At 44.7% G+C, this 14,627-nt stretch overlaps 1 pseudogene; it reads left to right on the top strand.

Annotated features, from left to right (window-relative positions):
* LOC120032754 overlaps window positions 1–12,237 on the top strand; it is a 77,489-nt pseudogene extending 65,252 nt beyond the window's left edge.
* The last annotated feature ends 2,390 nt before the right edge of the window (window positions 12,238–14,627 follow it).

The raw sequence follows: 14,627 nt of genomic DNA, 5'->3' as shown, positions 1-14,627 counted from the left end.
ATTATAATATATATTTTACGTCACAGTAGCGTCATTGGCATCTCCCTGCCAGTGTAGTAACGACTACCATATCGGCTTCCCTGTTTCATATATTGCTGTTCACTGGAGCCTATGATCACTTGGCTACATAGCTGATGCCTGCTGGACTGTTCATTAATCACGGTACTCCATTTTGTTTGTTTTGTTTATCTGTCGGCCCCAGCCTCGACCTCAGGCCCTGTGTGAACTTCTTGTCAATAGGGGGGCGCCATTTCGACTTTGTAAAAATTCGTTCCCAAATTAAACTGCCTCGTACTAAATTTTTGCTCGTACAATATGCATATTATTATTACAATTGGATAGAAAACACTCTCTAGTTTCTAAAACCGTTTGAATTATTTCTCTGAGTGAAACAGAACTCATTCTGCAGCACACTTCCTGTCAAGGAGTGAGATTTCTGAAATCGAGGTCTCTGTTCTAGGATCAGTTTATAAATTCCCATGTAAGATATGGGGCTACATGCACTGCATACGCCTTCCTCTAGATGTCAGTAAGCGGTGAGAATTTGAATGGAGTGGATTGCACCATCTGGGGCACTATAAAAGCTTTTGGAACGGAAGGTCCGTTCTTTTCAACGGGGCGCCTGGCGCAGGAGGGACATCACAATGGCGTCCTGAAAAGCTTTCGTTTTAGCAGTTCTATATCTCCGGCTCTGATTTAATTTGATTTTTGTCTTAAAAACTTCATAAGGTAGTTAATTTAAACCGACTTATAGCAGTTTATATCAGTTTATTGCGATTTTCTGGAATTTCTTTGTCACACGCTATCGCTAGTTGGACACCTCTCCGGCACATGGCTAGCGTTAGCTGCTATTTCTACAGGAGAAGAGGACATCTTTCAACCAAAAGACGATTGTTCTGGAGAAAGGACACCTTGCCCAAGATTCTGATGGACGCTCGTCAAATAGTAAGAAGTCTTTATGCTGTTAATTCGTATTTATGTTGACAAATGTTAAACAATAATTCCGCCATGAATTTCGGTGCGGTCTCGCTTTAGCGCACGCTGTATGCGCAGTAACGTTAATTTTAAAAATCTAACACAGCGGTTGCATTAAGAACTAATGTATCTTTCATTTGCTGTCCAACCTGTATTTTTTAGTCAAGTTTATGAATAGCTATCGATTAGATTAGGTGCCTCTCCAAGATGGCGCCGGACAGATTGCTTGAAGTTTGGCCACTACTCACATTGTATAACCACGATTTGTGCCGCTACATATGCACATTTTCGAACAAACCCTATATGCATTGTGTAATATGATGTTACAGGACTGTCATCTGAGGAAGTTTATGAAGGTTAGTCAAAAATTATATATCTTTTGCTTGCTTGTTACGATCGCTAACCTTTGCTGCTGGTAAATGGTGTTGTGTTTCTGGCTATTGTGGTAAGCTAATATAATGCTATATTGTGTTTTCGCTGTAAAACACTTAAAAAATCTGAAATATTGTCTGGATTCACAAGATGTTTGTCTTTCATTTGCTGTACGCTGTGTATTTTTCAGAAATGTTTTATGATGAGTATTTAGGTAATTCATGTTGCTCTCTGTAGTTATTCTAGTCGCTTTGGTGAGAGTTGTGATGGTGGCTGCAATGGTAAACTATGATTTATACCTGAAATATGCACATTTTTCTAACAAAACATATGCTATACAATAAATATGTTATCAGACTGTCATCTGATGAAGTTGTTTCTTGGTTAGTGGCTATTTATATCTTTATTTGGTCGAATTTGTGATAGCTACTGATGCAGTAAAAAAATGGTGGAGTAAAAAAAGTGGTGTCTTTTGCTAACGTGGTTAGCTAATAGATTTACATATTGTGTCTTCCCTGTAAAACATTTTAAAAATCAGAAATGATGGCTGGATTCACAAGATGTGTATCTTTCATCTGGTGTCTTGGACTTGTGATTTAATGATATTTAGATGCTAGTATTTACTTGTGACGCTATGCTAGGCTATGCTAGTCAGCTTTTTTACTGATGGGGGTGCTCCCGGATCCGGGATTGGGAGGAATTAGAGGTTAACTGACCCTCTCTGCCCATTCATCGCCATTTTACCAGTTGTTGTTGTCTTAGCTGATTAACTGTTGTTGTCTTACCCGTTGTTGTCTTAGCTAGCTCTCCCAATCAACACCTGTGATTGCGTTATGCCTCACTTTATGTCTCCCTCTAATGTAAATATGCCTTGTATACTGTTTAGGGTAGTTATCATTGTTTTATTTTACTGCAGAGCCCCTAGTCCCACTCAACATGCCTCAGAGAGCTCTTTTGTGCCACCTCCCACACATGCGGTGACCTCACCTATCATAACTAGTGCCTCCAGAGATGCAACCTCTCTTATTGTCACTCAATGCCTAGGTTTACATACACTGTACCCACACCCTACTATACCCCTGTCTGTACATTATGCCTTGAAAATATCCTACCACGCCCAGAAATCTGCTCCTTTTATTCTCCGTTCACAACGCACTAGACGACCAGTTCTGATAGCCGTACCCTCATCCTACTCCTCTGTTCCTCTGGTGATGTAGAGGTTAACCCAGGCCCTATGTGTCCCCAGGCGCTCTCATTTGTTGACTTCTGTAACCATAAAATCCTTGGTTTCATGCATGTTAACATCAGAAGCCTCCTCCCTAAATTTGTTTTACTCACTGCTTTAGCAACCTTGATGTCCTTGCCGTGTCTGAATCCTGGATTCGGAAGGCCACCAAAAATTCTGACATTTCCATCCCCAACTACAACCCGTCAAGATAGAACTGCCAAAGGGGGAGGAGTTGCAATCTACTGCAGAGATGGCCTGCATAGTTCTGTCATACTTTCCAGGTCTATGCCCAAACAGTTCGAGCTTCTAATTTTTTTAATTCATCTCTCCAGAAATACGTCTCTCACTGTTGCCACCTGTTACAGACCCCCCTCAGCTCCAAGCTGTGCCCTGGACACCATATGTGAATCGATTGCCCCCCATGTCACGTTCCTGACCTTATTTTTCCTTTGTTTAACTTTGTTTAGTTGGTCAGGACGTGAGCTGGGTGGGTAGTCTATGTTATGTGTTTCTATGTGGGGTTAAATGTGTTGCCTGATATGGTTCTCAATTAGAGGTAGGTGTTTGACGTTTCCTCTGATGGAGAACCATATTAAGGTAGGCTGTTCTCACTGTTTGTTTTTGGTGGTGATTGTTCCTGTGTCTGTGTCTGTTGCACCACCTGGGACTGTTTCGTTTGTTCGTTCGTTTGGCTAGTCTTTCCTGTTCGTGCGTTCTTCGTGTCTATATGTAAGTTCTCAAGTTCAGGTCTGTCTACGTCGTTTGTTGTTTTGTAGTTTGTGTAAGAGTTTTCGTGTTTCGTCTTTCTTTAATAAATATCCATTATGTCTGCATACAACGCTGCGTTTTGGTCCGACCCTTACTCCTCCTCCTCATCCGAGGAGGAGGCATTAGACAGCCGTTATAGAATCACCCACCAACAAAGGACCAAGCGGCGTGGGAGAAAGCAACAGCGATTGCAGGATTCATGGACATGGGAGGAAATATTGGACGGAAAAGGTCCATGGGCACAGCCAGGAGAATATCGCCGCCCTCGTGAAGAGCTGGAGGCAGCTAAAGCCGAGAGGCGGTGGTATGAGGAGGCAGCACGGAAGCGAGGCTGGAAACCTGTGAGTCAAGCCCAAACATTTATTGGGGGGGGGGGGCTACAAGGGAGTGTGGCGAAGTCAGGTAGGAGACCTGCGCCAACTCCCCGAGCTTACCGTGGAGAGCGAGAGTATGGGCAGACACCGTGTTATGCGGTAGAGCGCACGGTGTCTCCTGTACGTGTGCATAGCCCGGTGCGGGTTATTCCACCTCCCCGCACTGGCAGGGCTAGATTGAGTATTGAGCCGGATGTCATGAAGCCGGCCCAACGCATCTGGCCACCATTGCGTCTCCTCGGGCCGGCATACATGGCACCAGCCTTACGCATGGTGTCCCCGGTTCGCATACACAGCCCAGTGCGGGTTATTCCACCTCCCCGCACTGGTCGGGCGACGGGGAGCATACAACCAGGTAAGGTTGGGCAGGCTCAGTGCTCAAGGGAGCCAGTACGCCTGCATGGTCCGGTATATCCGGCGCCACGTCCCCGCCCCAGCCCAGTACCACCAGTGCCGGCACCACGCACCAAGCCTCCTGTGCGTCTCCAGAGCCCTGTTCCTCCTCCACGCACTAGCCCTATGGTGCGTGTCTCCTGCCCATTACCACCAGTGCCTACACCACGCACTAAACCTCCTGTGCGCCTCCAGAGTCCTGTGCGTCCTGTTGCTGCTCCCCGCACTAGCCTGAAGGTGCGTGTCCTTAGCCCGGTACCTCCAGTTCCGGCACCACGCACCAGGCCTACCGTGCGCCTCAGCCGGCCAGAGTCTGCCGTCTGCCCAGCGGCGCCTGAACTGCCCGTCTGCCCAACGGCGCCTGAACTGCCCGTCTGCCCAACGCCGTCTGAGCTGTCCGTCTGCCAAGCGCCGCATGAACTGCCCGTCTGTACTGAGCCTGCAAAGCCGCCCGTCTGTACTGAGCTTTCAAAGCCGCCCGTCTGTCATGAGCCTTCAGAGCCATCTGCCAGACAGGAGCAGCCAGAGCCTTCCGCCAGACAGGAGCAGCCAGAGCCTTCCGCCAGACAGGAGCAGCCAGAGCCTTCCGCCAGACAGGAGCAGCCAGAGCCTTCCGCCAGCCATGAGCAGCCAGAGCCTTCCGCCAGCCATGAGCAGCCAGAGCCTTCCGCCAGCCATGAGCAGCCAGAGCCGCCAGCCAGCCATGAGCAGCCAGAGCCGCCAGCCAGCCATGAGCAACCAGAGCCGCCAGCCAGCCATGAGCAACCAGAGCCGCCAGCCAGCCATGAGCAGCCAGAGCCGCCAGCCAGCCATGAGCAGCCAGAGCCGCCAGCCAGCCATGAGCAGCCAGAGCCGCCAGCCAGCCATGAGCAGCCAGAGCCGCCAGCCAGCCATGAGCAGCCAGAGCCAGCCAGCCAGGATCCGCCAGAGCCAGCCAGCCAGGATCCGCCAGAGCCAGCCAGCCCGGTGCTGCCCCTCAGTCCGGAGCTGCCCCTCAGTCCGGAGCTGCCCCTCATTCCGGTGTTGCCCCTCATTCCGGTGTTGCCCCTTAGTCCGGTACTGCCCCTTAATCCAGTGGGGTTAATTTGGAGGGTGGCCATTTGGAGGAGGCTACGGAAGCGGGATTGACTATGGTGGGGTGGGGACCACGTCCGGAGCCGGAGCCGCCACCGTGGACAGATGCCCACCCAGACCCTCCCCTTGAGGTTCAGTTATGCGGCCGGAGTCCGCATCTTGGGGGGGGGGGGTACTGTCACGTTCCTGACCTTATTTTTCCTTTGTTTAACTTTGTTTCGTTGGTCAGGACGTGAGCTGGGTGGGTAGTCTATGTTATGTGTTTCTATGTGGGGTTAAATGTGTTGCCTGATATGGTTCTCAATTAGAGGCAGGTGTTTGACGTTTCCTCTGATTGAGAACCATATTAAGGTAGGCTGTTCTCACTGTTTGTTTGTGGGTGATTGTTCCTGTGTCTGTGTCTGTTGCACCACCTGGGACTGTTTCGTTTGTTCGTTCGTTTGGCTAGTCTTTCCTGTTCGTGCGTTCTTCGTGTCTATATGTAAGTTCTCAAGTTCAGGTCTGTCTACGTCGTTTGTTGTTTTGTAGTTTGTGTAAGAGTTTTCGTGTTTCGTCTTTCTTTAATAAATATCCATTATGTCTGCATACAACGCTGCGTTTTGGTCCGACCCTTACTCCTCCTCCTCATCCAAGGAGGAGGCATTAGACAGCCGTTACACCCCATCTATCTTCAGAGTTCGTTCTGTTAGGTGACCTAAACTGGGATATGCTTAACACCCCGGCCATCCTACAATCCAAGCTAGATGCCCTCAATCTCACACAAATTATCAAGGAATCCACCAGGTACAACCAGGTAAATCTGTAAACATGGGCGCCCTCATAGATATTATCCTGACCAACTTGCCCTCCAAATACACCTCTGCTGTTTTCAATCAGGATCTCAGCGATCACTGCCTCATTGTCTGCATCCGTTATGGGTCCGCGGTCAAACGACCACCCCTCATCACTGTCAAACGCTCCCTAAAACACTTCTGCCAGTAGGCCTTTCTAATCGACCTGGCCCGGGTATCCTGGAAGGATATTGACCTCATCCCATCAGTAGAGGATGCCTGGTTGTTCTTTAAAAGTAATTTCCTCACCACTTTAAATAAGCATGCCCCTTCAAAAAATGTAGAACTAAGAACAGATATAGCCCTTGGTTCACTCCAGACCTGACTGCTCTCGACCAGCACAAATACATCCTGTGGCATACTGCACTAGCGTCGAATAGTCCCCGCGATATGCAACTTTTCAGAGAAGTCAGGAACCATTACACACAGTCAGTTAGGAAAGCAAAGGCTAGCTTTTTCAAACAGAAATTTGCATCCTGTAGCTCTAAATCCAAAAAGTTTTGGGACACTGTAAAGTCCATGGAGAATAAGAGCACCTCCTCCCAGCTGCCCACTGCACTGAGGCTAGGAAACACTGTCACCACCGATAAATCCACTATAATCGAGAATTTCAATAAGCATTTCTCTAAGGCTGGCCATGCTTTCCTCCTGGCTACCCCAACCCCGGGCCAACAGCTCCACACCCCCCGCAGCTACTTGCCCAAGCCTCCCCAGCTTCTCCTTCACCCAAATCCAGATAGCTGATGTTCTGAAAGAGTTGCAAAACCTGGACCCGTACAAATCAACTGGGCTAGACAATCTGGACCCTCTTTCTAAAATTATCCGCCGCCATTGTTGCAACCCCTATTACTAGTCTGTTCAACCTCTCTTTCGAATCGTCCGAGATTCCTAAAGATTGGAAAGCTTCCACAGTCATCCCCCTCTTCAAAGGGGGTGATACTCTAGACCCAAACTGTTACAAACCTATATCCATCCTGTCCTGCCTTTCTAAAGTCTTCGAAAGCCAAGTTAACAAACAGATCACTGTCCATTTCGAATCCCACCGTACCTTCTCCGCTGTGCAATCCGGTTTCCGAGCTGGTCACGGGTGCACCTCATCCACGCTCAAGGTACTAAACGATATCATAACCGCCATCGATAAAAGACAGTACTGTGCAGCCGTCTTCATCAACCTGGCCTGTTGTCCGGACCTCTGGCAGTCTCTATGGGGTTACCACAGGGTTCAATTCTCAGGCCGACTCTTTTCTCTGTATATATCAACGATGTCACTCTTGCTGCGGGTGATTCCTTGATCCACCTCTACGCAGATGACACCATTCTGTATACATCTGGCCCTTCTTTGGACACTGTGTTAACAATCCTCCAAACGAGCTTCAATGCCATACAACACTCCTTCTGTGGCCTCCAACTGCTCTTAAACGCTAGTAAAACTAAATGCATGCTCTTCAACCGATCGCTGCCCGCCCGACTAGCATCACTACTCTGGACGGTTCTGACTTAGAATATGTGGACAACTACAAATACCTAAGTGTCTGGTTAGACTGTTAACTCTCCTTCCAGACTCATATTAAGCATCTCCAATCCAAAATTAAATCTAGAATCGGCTTCCTATTTCGCAACAAAGCTTCCTTCACTCACGCTGCCAAACATACCCTCGTAAAACTGACTATCCTACCGATCCTTGACTTCGGCGATATCATTTACAAAATAGCCTCCAACTCTCTACTCAGCAAACTGGATGCAGTCTATCACAGTGCCATCCGTTTTGTCACCAAAGCCTCATATACCACCCACCACTGCGACCTGTATGCTCTCGTCGGCTGGCCCTCGCTACATATTCGTCGCCAAACCCACTGGCTCCAGATCATCTATAAGTCTTTGCTATGTAAAGCTCCGCCTTAACTCATATCACTGGTCACCATAGCAACACCCTCCCATAGCACGCGCTCCAGCAGGTATATCTCACTGGTCATCCCCAAAGCCAACACCTCTTTGGCCGCCTTTCCTTCCAGTTCTCTGCTGCCAATGACTGGAACGAATTGCAAAAATCGCTGAAGTTGGAGACTTATATCTCCCTCACTAACTTTAAGCATCAGCTATCTGAGCAGCTTACCGATCGCTGCAGCTGTACACAGCCCATCTGTAAATAGCCCATCCAACTGCCTACCTCGTCCCCATGTTTTTATTTACTTTTTTTGCTCTTTTGCACACCAGTATTTCTACTTGCTCATCATCATCTGCACATCTATCACTCCAGTGTTAATTTGCTAAATTGTAATTACTTTGCTACTATGGCCTATTTATTGCCTTTCCTCCGTACTCCATTTGCACACACTGCATATAGATTTTTCTATTGTGTTATTGACTGTACGTTTGTTTATCCCACGTGTAACTCTATTGTTTTTTTGTCGCACTGCTTTGCTTCATCTTGGCCAGGTCGCAGTTGTAAATGAGAACTTGTTCTCAACTGGCCACCTGGTTAAATAAAGGTGAAATAAAAAATAAAATCGTAACTTTCTTGACAACACCCAAATGGATACTGTTATTAATGTGGTTTTTCAATAATTACACATAATTCTTAATACTGTAGCTGTTTAGTTACAGTCACATGTTCAACTATCATCAGCTGATCCAGGAAATAATTTTCTGAATGCCAGTCAAATGGCAAACATCACGACATGCAACAACAACCAAAGTGCTTCTTCATTCATTACTCTGGTTAAGACCGTTATGCCGTGCTCCACGTTGGATCCAACATCCCTACTTTGGTCATAATGTGTAGAGAACTGTTCCTTGATGGATAGGCTATTGTACAACACACAGAGCTATTTTCCTATATTGTTAGGTGAAGTTATGAGTCCTACAGTAGGTCTATGTTATTGTTAGGTGAAGTTATGGGCCAAATTGGCAAACCGTGTACAAACCCTCATTGTCAGGCTGATGGAAAAGCTAGCCAAAGAGCATTTTACTGGTTGGTGTTTTTTAACTTCTAGTTCCTCCCAATCCCGGATCCGGGAGCACCCCCACCAGTAAAAAAGCTGACTAGCATAGCCTAGCATAGCGTCACAAGTAAATACTAGCATCTAAATATCATTAAATCACAAGTCCAAGACACCAGATGAAAGATACACTTCTTGTGAATCCAGCCACCATTTCTGATTTTTAAAATGTTTTACAGGGAAGACACAATATGTAAATCTATTAGCTAACCACGTTAGCAAAAGACACAATTTTTCTTACTCCACCATATTTTCACTCCATCAGTAGCTATCACCAATTCGACCAAATAAAGATATAAATAGCCACTAACCAAGAAAAAACTTCATCAGATGACAGTCTGATAACATATTTATTGTATAGCATATGTTTTGTTAGAAAAATGTGCATATTTCAGGTATAACTCATAGTTTACAATTGCAGCCCCCATCACAACTCTCACTAAAATGACTAGAATAACTACAGAGACCATAGTGTATTAGCTAATTACTCATCATAAAACATTTCTTAAAAATACACAGCGTACAGCAATTGAAAGACACAGATCTTGTGAATCAAGACAATATTTCAGATTTTCTAAGTGTTTTACAGCGAAAACACAATATATCGTTATATTAGCTTACCACAATAGCAAACCAGACAACAGCATTGATTCCAGCCAAACACAGGGATAACGTATTCACCACCAAAATAAATTAATTTTTCACTAACCTTCTCAGAATTCTTCAGATGACAGTCCTGTAACATCATATTACACAATCCATATAGGTTTTGTTCGAAAATGTGCATATTTAGCAGCACAAATCGTGGTTATACAATGTGATCAGTGGCAACAGGTCATGCATTCTGGCCGGCGCCATCTTGGAAAGGCACCTAATCTAATCAATAAATAATCGTAAACTTGACTAAAAAATACAGGTTGGACATCAAATGAAAGATGCATTAGTTATTAATGCAACCGCTGAGTTAGATTTTTAAAATTAACGTTACTAGACATACAGTGTGCGTTACAGCCAGACTAGTGCCGCAATAATGGCGGACAAATCCGTTTACATTTTTCCACATAAATACGGAATAACATCATAAATAGCTCTTACTTTTGGACGAGCTTCCATCAGAATCTTGTGCAAGTGGTCCCTTGTCCAAAATAATCGTTGCTTGGTTGTAAAACGTCGTCTTCAACTTCGGAATTAGCAGCTAAGAATAGCTATGTGGCCACAACATGCCCAAATCCTCCAAACGCAATACTAAGGAAATTCCAAAAATAGCAATATACTCGCATAAACTGATATAACTCGGTTTAAAATAACTTCGTTATGATGTTTCTAACACCTATATCGAATTAAATTACAGACGGATATATCTAAGGTCGATAACTGAGCGTTTCAAAATGCCATCCTGAGGTCCTGCTTTGCGCAATGACGAACGTCGAAAAGAGAGCTCCCCTCGTTCCTTGGCCTTTTATAAACTCTGAGAACTACGTAGAAACTCCATTCCACTTCTCATTGGTTACTGACATCCAGGGGAAGGCGGGTGCAGTTCATGTCGACCCATAGGATACATACAGAGCTTTAAACTGATCTGAGAACAGAGCCTCATTTTCAGACCTTCGCAGTTCCTGTCATGGATTTCGCTGCAGGTAGAGTTCTGGTTCACCCACAGACATAATTCAAACGGTTTTAGAAACTAGAGATTGTTTTCTATCCAATAGTAATAATAATATGCATATTGTACGAGCAAGAATTGAGTACGAGGCAGTTTAATTTGGAGACCAATTTTCACTAAGTCGAAACAGCACCCCCTATATTCTCAAGAGGTTTTAAGTACAAAGCGGTTGATTTGCAATGATGACACAAACATTATATTATGCAGGACATTCAAACGAGCCTTTACAATTATAATCCAAAGTAGTGTGAAATGTACTCATAAGCAACCTGTAAATAGAGGGTTTCCCCCATTCACATTCAGAATAGATAGTGAGCTGTAATATTCAGAATACATTGTGAAAAACTAAAATCTTTGCTCACCATTTTTGCTCCAGGCAGATATACTACATCCATAACTAGTGGTTTCCTCATTACCAGATATACTACATCCATAACTAGTGGTTTGTTCATTACCAGATATACTACATCCATATCTATCGGTTTCCTCATTAGTGGGGAGGAGTTTCTACAACTAAATTGCATGTGCATCGCCTTCATGCAGCAATTTTATTAAACACAGAAAGGGGCCTATATTGGAGACCAAAAGTTGTCTGGCACACTGCTTAGAGTTTCAACCACATGAATAACTTATTTCTAGTCTACAATCATCGAGTTCACTACTAATGTGAAAACATGACAAAATATGAGTATTCTTGCTCATTTTAAGACAATTGTCAAATAATTGTAACATTCATTACAGACGTCAATTGTTGTATAACATCATGGCTATGTTGGCATCACCTTTTACAGTGGATTTCCGCTGTTGTGGGCCTTTAATCATCTGTCTGACTTTGTTGTTCACACAGGAGAGAGACGGGACTATCGTGGATCCTCTGGGGAGCCTCAACAACCTCATGATGCTGACAAGGCAGAGAAGAGTCTCTCCACATTAGAACACCTCAAGAAACACCCGCAGAGATCCACAGGGAAGAGAACTCACTGCTGCTCTGATTGTGGGAAGAGATTCACCTCATCATCAGGCATTAAAATACATCAGAGAATCCACACAGGAGAGAAACCTTATAGCTGTGGTCAATGTGGGAAGAGTTTTGTTCAATCTGGCCATCTGACTCAACACCAGAGAACACACACAGGAGAGAAACCTTATAGCTGTGATCAATGTGGGAAGAGTTTTACTACATCTAGCTCTCTGACTCTACATCAGAGAACACACACAGGAGAGAAACCTTATAGCTGTGATCAATGTGGGAAGAGATTTGCTACATATGGCTCTCTGACTCTACACCAGAGAACACACACAGGAGAGAAACATTATAGCTGTGGTCAATGTGGGAAGAGTTTTGTTCAATCAGGCCAGCTGACTCAACACCAGAGAACACACACAGGATAGAAATAATTATAGCTGTGGTCAATGTGGGAAGAGTTTTGCTGCATCTAGCAATCTGACTCTACACCAGAGAACACACACATGAGAGAACCCTTATAGCTGTGGTCAATGTGGGAAGAGTTTTGCTGCATCTTGCAATCTTAATCTACACCAGAGAACACACACAGGAGAGAAACCTGATATCTGTGGTCAATGTGGGAAACGTTTTGGTCAATCTGGCCATCTGACAGTACACCAGAGAACACACACAGGAGAGAAATCTCATAGCTGTGACCAGAGATAATCTGATAAAAGATCTCTGATCAAATATTAGAAAATACATACATGAAGGAGTTGTTTCATGATTTCAATGAATTAATGTCACAATGTGGAATGTTTTAACATTGTATTAGGAGTATTTTAATAGTCACAATGTAGAAGCCTAAACGTTTGCCCCCTTATCAATTGATTTCAACATGATATGGATATTCGCCTCAGGGGAAAAATCCAGGCTCTGAAATGGAAGAGTACTATTTATGAGATTTAACAAAAAAGAGTTGTGTTACGCTGTTTACCACGTTGGCGACCCACTTAAATCAAAATGTAGCTAGCTGTTTTCGACAAATTGTCCTCTAACCAGTGATGTACCCATTACTCCCAGATTCCGTGTGGTTTTTGAGCTGTTAGTTTAAACAGGACGTGCAACCTCATCTCCCTCTTAATTTTCAGGTATAATTATATTGACGTTGTTGCCCTTCTTTTAGAATATCAGGGTTAATTCTCAGATGTGCCAACCCAAATGTACCAGAGCATGACATTGGGGACTGTGTCCCGATCCAACAACATGCCTATCGAGTGAACCCTGAAAAGAGAGAGAAGCGCCGCAGTGAGGTGGAAAGTTACTATGGATATTGCAGGAGTTTCCTCTTGAAACCAGACATGTCCGTTTTAAGGAAAACTTGCTGATTGTCTCAAGGGTGGGCAGTCAAAAAGTTTTGTGTTTTGCGTTTAGCCAGTGCGTTTTTCTGTATTGGAGATGAGTTTTGTTTGGGCTCGTTCCAAGGGGACGAGAGTTCTAGAAGCTAGTGAGTTTTAGGAAGACGAGAATTCTAGAAGCTAGTGAGTTTTGGGGAGATGAGAGTTCTAGAAGCTAGTGAGTTTTAAGATTCTATAGAAAGAAAAAGGAGTAAAAAAAATAATACGATTGTATATTATTATTTAGAAATGTGTTTTTTCTTGTTGACAGCAAGTTGACACCATGTTTATATTGGTGAAGGTGAAGCATTGTAGTAGATTATAATGTGAAATGAAAGTTGGTTTCTGTTGGTGGTGAGCAAACTTGTCCAACAAAAATATAGGATATATTTGTTGTCTTAAGAGGGAAGTTGTTACAGGCTTTGGTTTATCCATTTATGTTTTGAGGTTGGACTTTAGCACGTCTAGCTCGTTAGCACGTAGGGCGCACCGATTGATGTCACCTCGTTAGTCAGTATGTGTTACACCTGTGCTGGCTTGTCCATCTCGTTAGTGGGAAGGTGTTTCACCTGGTCCAGGTTCTATTTAAGAGTGTCTGGCCAGGCCTCCTGGTCTAGGGCTCTGGGTTCGCGCCCAGGCTCTGTCGCATCCGGCCGCGTCGTCCGGGTTAGGGAGGGTTTGGCCGGTAGGGATATCCTTGACTCCTGTGGCGGGCCGGGCGCAGTGCGCGCTAACCAAGGGAGCCAGGTGCACGGTGTTTCCTCCGACACATTGGTGCAGCTGGCTTCCGGGTTGGAGGCGCACTGTGTTAAGAAGCAGTGCGGCTTGGTTGGGTTGTGTTTCGGAGGACGCATGGCTTTCGACCTTCGTCTCTCCCGAGCCCGTACGGGAGTTGTAGCGATGAGACAAGATAGTAATTACTAGCAATTGGATACCACGAAAATTGGGGAGAAAAGGGGGTAAAATAAAAAATTAAAAAGAGTTTCTGGCCCAGTGCTCCAGTTGTCTTGATAGATGTGGAGAGTTAACACCTTGAGTTGCTCTACCTTTTTGGGTTGCTCCCTGTCTTTAAATTTGGTGTGGGTTTTTCTTTTGTTTGCCTCTTCTTGGGCAGATTTAGTGGGTCTCATGGTGGGTGTCTTTTAGGTCCCAGTTGTTGTTACTAGTCAACTTTCAGTGGACACAGAGCAAAATTGCAAGATTATGTTATAATACTTTTGTTGCATCAAATGGTTGTTTTATGCAACAGAATAGAGGGTTCTTAGAACTATTGTGTCTGTGTGTTCTACTGAGGATGGGCCTCTGGGAGATAACACTGACAGGAGATTTACAATGTCTTTTGGGTGATGAGACCGCATTCCAGAGCATGAGTTAATGTTTCTGTTCTATATGGTACCAGGGAGAGATGACCCCAGGGCCAGACCCTGGTCTCTACAGAGCCCCTCCTAAAAAAAAGAGCTTGATTTTTGGGATGGATATTGCATCCAATTAATATTTTAATCAATGGCATTTCCTTAGGGTGCTCATTAGTCTTTCAGTTGTTAGTCTTCTGTTTGTTGTGTACTAAATATTTAATTTGTTTATTCCTGTGAAGCCATTGTGTTGCAT

Source organism: Salvelinus namaycush, chromosome 39 (assembly GCF_016432855.1).
Source record: "Salvelinus namaycush isolate Seneca chromosome 39, SaNama_1.0, whole genome shotgun sequence".
Taxonomy (NCBI): domain Eukaryota; kingdom Metazoa; phylum Chordata; class Actinopteri; order Salmoniformes; family Salmonidae; genus Salvelinus; species Salvelinus namaycush.
This window is presented reverse-complemented; position numbering and strand designations above follow the sequence as displayed.